The following is an 8,182-nucleotide window of genomic DNA, read 5'->3' on the forward strand; positions in this document are numbered from 1 at the left end:
GGTAGCCACTTAGGCGCCCTTTGGAGGGGGCCAGGGCTGAGGATGCTGGGGTATGGCCTGAGTGCAGGGGACACTCATCAGTTTTACTGGTCTAGTGGGGGTTGGGTCCCACCCTGTGGGGTCAAGGGGTGGAAGATCTGGTTTAGACCAGAGAGAAAATGAGTTTCTTTCCTCTCAGGTCTGTTGAGTGAAGGCTGGCTCTGTGATCCTGGGCAAATCCTTCATCCTTGCCAGGCCTCGGTGTCTCCCCTTGCTCCATTAGGGCGAGGATGCTCTCTGGAACTTGGGTAAAAGTGTGAGGAGATGCTTTGCACATGAAACTCATGGTGTGGCCCATCATCAGGAGGCCATTGCTGTGGGCTCACAGCCATGGGAGTGGTTTACTCTTGAGTTATTGTCCTACCGGGTTTAGAGTCATCCACCCACTCACCCACCCGCCCATCTATCCACTTTCACTCATCCACCCATCCATCAGTTTGTCCATCAATCCACCCACCCATCCATCCATCCACCCACCCACCCATCCACTTCCATCCATCAACCATCCACCCACCCTTTCATCCACCCATCCATCCATCGTCAATGGTCTTAGACACCATATGGGGCTGCAAAGATTCCTGCCTCCATGTCCCTGCCCTCAGAGGGCAGGACATTATGAAGCCTCATAATTATGTGCTTGTTTTACTTGGATTTTTACTCCTCTGAGTCTTATAGGCTGGAGACATACAAAGTTTATTATTTACTGTAGCTTAGGTAGCTCATGGTGAATGCTCAGAGGGAGGACAGATCAGTTCTGGCTGCAGGGATGGGGAAGGCTTCAGGAGGTGCCATGTCAGCCGAGCCCTGAAGCCCACACGGGAGCGGACACAGCAATGGTGAGGCGGGGGTGTGTCTGGTGTGGGTATGGGGCTTGCTGCTTATGGGGAGGCCCAGACGTGGGGGCTGGTGAGGGTCTCTCTGCAAGACCTTCCCTCAGGAGAGGAGCTGGCTCTGACTGCCTCTCCCCTCATGACACTCAGCTTCCCCTTGGTGGCCTATGGGTATCTGCAGGCCTGTCCCTCGTGCAAGGCAAACTGACTCCGTGAGGAGAAGGCTCTCAGAGGAAGGCCATCTTCTCAGACCTTGGGGGAGCTCCCTCTGCACCCAGGTGGGATTCCTGGTGGACACGTGAAAAGGTGCAGAAACACCAGCACGCAAGGGGCCCATGGCGGTCGAGAAGAGGGAGAGGGCAGTTGGCGGGTCCATTGGCGGATGGGAGAGCTGACCCCCCGGGGCCCACCCTTCCCAAGCGAGCTTTCGGGTTAGCTGGGGAAACTTTGCCCAACTTAATGAGAGCAGCAAACAAAGTTGCCGGGCTGAGTGATTGGTATGCATTGTTTTGTTTCTTTCATTAATTCCTGCTGCCATTCGGGATGCGGGGATGAACAATAGCAGGGGCCTGTACAGATCAATACCAGATTGCTGATAGTGCCTATCTGTTCTTGGAGCAGATTATTTGATAAATGGTGTGGTCCATACGTTTTGACAGGTGTTCGCCGTACAGCCCAGACTGAGCCGGTTTGCTGGAGCCCCATCCCAGGAAGCCGGGCAAGCAGAGAGGATATTTCCTTTTGGGCACAAACCCATCTAGAAATTGTTGCTTTTAAGCTATAGGTAATGAATCTCCAGCAAGAGAGGGAAGGAGGAAGGTCAGGAGGGACCTGGGTGTCACTTCCCCCGTAAATTAATCCCCCAATGCCTTGGGGTCTACTGGTCCTGGCTTTGATAGGGAAGAGTGGGAAGGGCTTTATTGGGAAGGCCAGGCGGCGCCCAGTGGGATGACTGTTGACAGGTGGGACGAGCCATGTGTTTGCTGAGCCTTGATAGGTCTTTGGGGGAAGCCTGATGGGGCCACAGAGAGTGGTGCGGGTCTGAGGTGGGATTTGCAAGAGGGACAAGGGGCAGACAGAGCAGGGGTGTGGGGCACGGAGCTGCCGGGGCCCAGGAGAGCCCGGCCGGTGGGTGGATGCCATTGGGCGCAGGCCGTGAACACCCTCTTCATTTCTCCTGTGTCCAATCCACATTGGACCCATGTGGTGGGCTTGGCATGCCACCTGCCCCGCTCAACTGAAGGGGATGGAGGCCCCCGCTGTGCAGCCACCGGGCCTAGGCCTGCCGCTGCCTGTCCTTCCTCCAGGGGACAGTGGCTCATAGATGGCAGTGGGGGGTAGGGTGCTGGCAATGCCCTTCACCCTCTTGGCTGCCCTGAAACCCACCCCCTGAGAAAAGAGGGGACCAAGGAGGCCCCCGTGGAGCCATCCTTCCTGGAATGCCGAGTCCTTCCCCCGAGGACTTACTGCTGGAGGAGAGGCAATTACACGGGGACGGCGCCCCTCGCCTCACAGAGAATGCCGGGGAGGCGGGGGCGATGATCTATGGGACGTCAGGCGTTATATTTTAGACTTTGCTTTTAAAAACCTCCAACAAGCTCCTGAGGAATGATTTGACATCCTTAAGTTCAACACCGGGCACAAATAAAGCTTATGGCAAAATTAACATAAATCATTAGCATGAATCACGCAGGGTTATTGATAGGCGGTGTGGGCATGTGTCCCAGTCCTGGCCAGGGGTTCGGGCTGGCGGCGCAGCTCGGGGCGGCAGGGCCGGCTTTCCTTCCTTTTTTTTTTTTTTTGAAAGATTTTATTTATTTATTCCTGAGAGACACACAGAGAGAGGCAGAGACCCAAGCAGAGGGAGAAGCAGGCTCCATGCAGGGAGCCCGACATGGGACTCGATCCCAGGACCTGAGCCAAAGGCAGACACTCAACCATTGAGCTCCCCAGGGGCCCACGGCTTTCCTTCCTAACACCCCTCCACGGCACCAGCATCACAGGTTCCCCCATTCCGGGGCCCTGGGCCAGGCCACCACCTGGATCACCTCCTTCTCCCTTGGCCTCTTCGGTTTTGGAAACCAGAATTCCTGTTAGGGTCACAATCCATCATGGTCCGTGCCTGTCACCCGCCACATGACCCAAGAGAGCAAAGCTGCTGGGTGACCCTGAGCAGTGGGCGGCTGCCACAGATGGGTTTCAATTTGGCCACCTTGACTTTTACTTACACGCTCCTCTTCCAAGCCTGGCATCGCTCCCCACCAAGCCCCCACCCTGCTGACGTCCATGGGCTCACGCTGCACCACCCATGGGATGACACGTGTGCACTCACCCAGGCCTAAGGTGGTGGTGGGGCCCTGGAGATGTAGAATGGAGTGAGAAACGAGATGCTATCACTGTGGATGGCACTGGCAGAGCAGGTGACCCTTGTCAAAAAACGAGGAGGATCTGACTTCACCGTAGGTCTCTCCAACTACAATGCCATTGTGGTTGTATTAATGGGAGTGGAGTAGAAGGAATGGTGGAGGTGATAGGAAGGAGCTCTATCCTGCTATGCTGACCAAACCACGCTGCGATGTGCTGTGCTCTGTGAAGACTGGGACAGGTTCAGACACCCAGACCAAGGGTGTGTGAGAAATGAATAAAAAAGCTTCATGGCAGGGAGACCCTGATTTCTAGCTTCGCGTGTTTGAAGAGCTTCCAGGGGAAGACGGAGCAGTGAGTTCTGAGCAGCCCTGAGGGTTGGAAACTTCAGAGGTGTGGATAACTGCCCAGAACAAGGGAAAAACTCGAGACTTGGCACTGACTGAAAACAGGACCGTCTCCAAGGGAGGTGGGCAGGGAGGTCTCCATCAGCAGACACGATCAACCTAGGTTGTGTGGCCATTTGTAGGAGAGACTGGGGAGGAAAGAAACGTTGAATCAGAGATCTGGTTCTCCCCATGCAGAGGGGAATTCTGGAATTCTTGGGAACTCTAAGAATCTCGTGGAGAACTCAGAAGTTCATGGTTGTAGCCTGACTTGAGTGACAGAAAGAAACGACAGAGCGGTATTTCTCGACCTCTCTTTCCTGCAGGATGTGGGCCCCTTGCTCACATCTCCTCTGTCCCCTTTTTCATAAGCCTTTGGCTTCACGGGATTGCAGTGGCCTCAAAGCGCACGGCTGAACCTCGCAGGGCTGTGTGGTTCCTTACGGAGAACTTGGCCGGCGGTGATGGGGGGTGGGGAGGGCGTTTCAAACCTGTTTCCTCCTCATGTGGGCCACCAGAATCCCAGAGAGGCCAGCAAGGCCAGGGGTGAGGTAGTCAACGATGGGCTCAGACAGCTCAAAGAAGGGATCATTTCCAAATCCCAAAGACTGGGATGGTCTGGGGTTTGTGGAACAACAGAGGTCAGCCGCAAGCAGTGGGGGCAGCGTGACCTGGATGGCGACCAGCCCTGACCCCTGGCTCTCCGAACGCCATGGGGTCCCTGTCCTTGGAACCAACACAGCTGCGTCTCTTGGCCATTGTTATCGGCTCTTGAGGAACACTTGCCTGGAGTTCAGTCATCTCTAGGTTCGCATGTGCCGCAGGATGTAGGATTGTAGAAAGGACCTTCTATGTTCTGGAAACGCTGCATGAAATGAAAACCATCCAACTCTCACTGGGTTAAGTAAGAGAGGGACGCTTTGGCCTCTGTGAACAAGAAGTTTCAAGGTGGCAGTTCTGCTTCAGGTGAGGTTCCATCCAGCAGATTATAGGACATCACCAAGGGTGCGCTTGGTACTGGCTTCATCACCAGCTTCGGTGGAATCTTACCTCCCCCTCCCAATACCTTCCGTGAACGCAACGTTTCTGGCATTGCAAGCTTTGTGTTTATACACAACCATCAACGACTTGGTCAGGTTGGGTCGTGAATTCCTGTGGTCAGTGTGAAGGCAGATATTGATTGATTTAGGTCAAGTTAGGGTCCAACTTTGACGCCGCAGGTGGCGTCATCCTGCCCCAAACTTCACGGCTGAGAATAGAGGTGAATCCTTCACCAAAGGCAAAGGCAATTTGGGGTATTATTCTACCTGACGGATGAAGATGGACTCAGGGTGCAGAAGCTAAAACATGGACACCTCAACCTGAATGCGTCAAGTCCTTGGAAGCTGGTTCCCCACCAGAACTTATCTCGTCTCAGGTTATCTGGTGGGTGGGTCTCGACATCTCTTATTTTTTTCCTCTGCCATCTTTTCCTCATCCAAACTTTTTGCAGAGTTCAAGCTTTGAGGCGTCTTAATTTTCTTGGAGAAATTAAAGGAGGTGAATGCAGCTGGGAAAGAGCCATTCTCTTGATGCACATCTTGTTGGGCCGCCATTTTGGAAGCACCAGAAGGAGCCGATGCCCCACCTTCCATGAGTGATACATTTGTACCATGTTCCTTGGAATGGAGCTGGCTTGGCGTGAGACCAGCAATGCCCTTCATCGGATACGTGCAAAAAGCTCAAGGACTCCTAGAACCTGGGCCAACCGGTCAGCAGGAATTCTTGATCCGGCTCATGCCATAGTTTGCCCGGGCTTTGGTCTGCTTCTTGTAGAACTGCTTGCTGTTCCCTGGTGCTCCCGGGCAGCCTTGCAGAGCATCATAATGACTGGGAGTGGCACCGTGGACAGGCATGAATAGATCCCTTAATTTCATGGTTTAAAAATACGTTAGTTGACCTCAGTATAATTCCTATATTTTAGTCATTTACGTGTCATGACTCAGTACTCATTCATTAAATATAGTGCTTTTCAAATGAAGAACGGAGATGAAAATTTTTCTTAATGATGACAAGTGATATAATTTAGTTTTATTTCTGTCGTATCATGGTGCCCGTGAGCCTGGCCGTAGCTAAGGGTCTGTCTGTGGCGCCATTGTGAGCTCCTTTTAGCAAAAGGCTCCATTGGGCGCGTCGGGCCAGCCAACTCTGGTCCTGTGGGTCCAAGCCGCTCCCGACTTTGATCATGCCTGCTGTTGAGTTTTCTGGCTGCGTGGAGGATCTTCTCGACAAAGACACGCCTGCTCTGAGGTGGGAGGCCTGGCTGGGGCGGGAGAGGGAAGGTGACCTGGGGAGGGGAGAGGATGTTGCTTAGAATCTTGAGTTTTATTGCCACGAGGGCACTGGGCAGAGGGGCTGGAGCTGGGCCTGGGGATGGATGGGGCCCTCTTTTCCTCAGTAACGCCTCTTTCTGGCCTTGCTGTGTTGCACGCTGTTCCCAGAGGATGTTGGCTGGCTCTTCAGAGAGGCTCAGTTTGGGATGCCATGATTTGCACTGATGGAGCTGGTTTTTGTTAATACCCTGGAAACGAAGGCCTCAATTTGAAAACGGGGAAAACACCCCCTCTCAACAGCTGCCCAGATGTCTTTTTGCAAGTCTGAGATCAGGGACACCGGGATTACCCTGTAGCAACTGGAGCTCTTGCCCCTGGGACTCGCCGCCCCCCCCCCCCAAGGCCCACTGCCCTATTTTGTTAGTTTCTTTGGGGGGATTCAGGGCTACTTGGATATGATTGCTTTATTCTGTGTTCATCTGAAGGGTATTAAAACCATTAACGCTTCACTGACGGGGGTGGGGGGCTTGGTAGAGTGAAAGGAGGTGGGATCTACGCCTTTGCCACTGAACCTCCTATGAGGTTTTAATTTTCACCAGAAACTTTTATTTTTTTTATTTTTTTATTATAAATTTTTTTTATCGGTGTTCAATTTGCCAACATATAGAATAACACCCAGTGCTCATCCCGCCAAGTGCCCGTCACCCAGTCACCCCCACCCCCCTCCCACCTCCCCTTCCACCCCCCCCCAGTTCGTTTCCCAGAGTCTTTCATGTTCACCAGACACTTTTAAAAGCAAACCGTCAAGTACGTTTAGTGCCTCACCAATGTGGTCAGATGGTTCCAGCCCTGACCTGCCACTGGCTCTGGGTTATGATCCTTGAGGCCACAGTGATGGCAACATCCATCCTCAACTTTTTATTATTATTATTATTTTTAAAGATTTTATTTATTTATTCATGAGAGACAGACAGAGAGAGAGAGAGAGAGAGAGAGAGGCAGAGACACAGGCAGAGGGAGAAGCAGGCTCCATGCAGGGAGCCCGATGCGGGACTCGATCCCAGGACTCCAGGATCACAACCTGAGCCAAAGACAGATGGTCATTGTCAATTTTTTAAAAAGTCCTGGTGCCACCGTGCATGTAGTACTAAAGAGTGCCTTCCCCAAACAAGAAGAGGCCAGATGGCATGGCCCTCCTTGGGGTGGCGGGAGCCCTGAGGGCCAGGTTTCCCCTGTTGGCCAGTTTTCCCTTCTGTAAAATGGCCTGGGTGGTCTCTGACATCCCTCTCAGCCCCAATAACCAGCAATTTTCTTTGTTTTGGTTGCTATTTGGAACTGCCAGCGAGTGTTTCTAGAGTGTGGGCTGTGTCCAGGCCTGCAAACGTTGGGAGTGGGGACGGCTCTACGTGAGACCATGAAGCCTTGGGCTTGTCCTGCGGGGTGGATGAGGCAGCAAGGGGCATCTTAGCACGTTGCAGCGGACTCCATGAGGACTGAAAGGGATTTGATATGGGCCTTTAGGGGGTGCCCAGATGCTCCATCCGCCTGAAGATGGACGGGGTTGGTGCCAGGGGGTGATGGAGAGAGAAGCGCAGATACAAGGGAACCACATGGTGTCACTCCCATCCCGTTTCCCCTGTCCTGTGACCTCAGGGACCTCACTCAGGACACTGCCATCCTCATGCACCCCAGGGGCCTACAGCGGGGCAGCAGGAGGAGGCTTCCCCTCCAAGCTCAGCTCCCAGCCGCCATCCTAGGCCTGGAGGGACCCCCCCAGGGCCCCTCCCAGATGGGTTTCCAGGAAGGCTGGCTCGGGTTTTGGGTCTCTCTTCCCCCTGCACACGGTCAGCCTCCTTCCCGGCCCGCACGGCTTATACCGGAGCTCAGGGGAGGCTGTGGGACCGTGTCCGGCGGCCACCAGAGGCTGTGCGGTGGTCGCGACGGGCTCCTCGGCGGCCCCACCCGTCCATCAGCAAGCTGAATGAAGCCCGGCCGAAGGGCTTGGGGGTGCTAAGACCTGCCTCGTCTTCCCATAAGCCCCCAAAGTGAGAAATGCAGAGACGATCCCCCCGCCCCCCACAGAAGTCTTGTTTTCTGGGGCGCAGGACACAGGTGGGGTTGAGTAGTGAGTAGACTCCAGGTGCACTCCCAGAGGGGCCGCTGGAGGGGGGTTCGATGAGAGGACCATTTACAAAGGAGCAGGGGGTCTTCCGGGGTCCCCACGGGTGTCGGGTCAGCGGGGTGGGGGAAG

This window comes from Canis lupus, chromosome 1 (assembly GCF_003254725.2).
Source record: "Canis lupus dingo isolate Sandy chromosome 1, ASM325472v2, whole genome shotgun sequence".
Taxonomy (NCBI): Eukaryota; Metazoa; Chordata; class Mammalia; order Carnivora; family Canidae; genus Canis; species Canis lupus.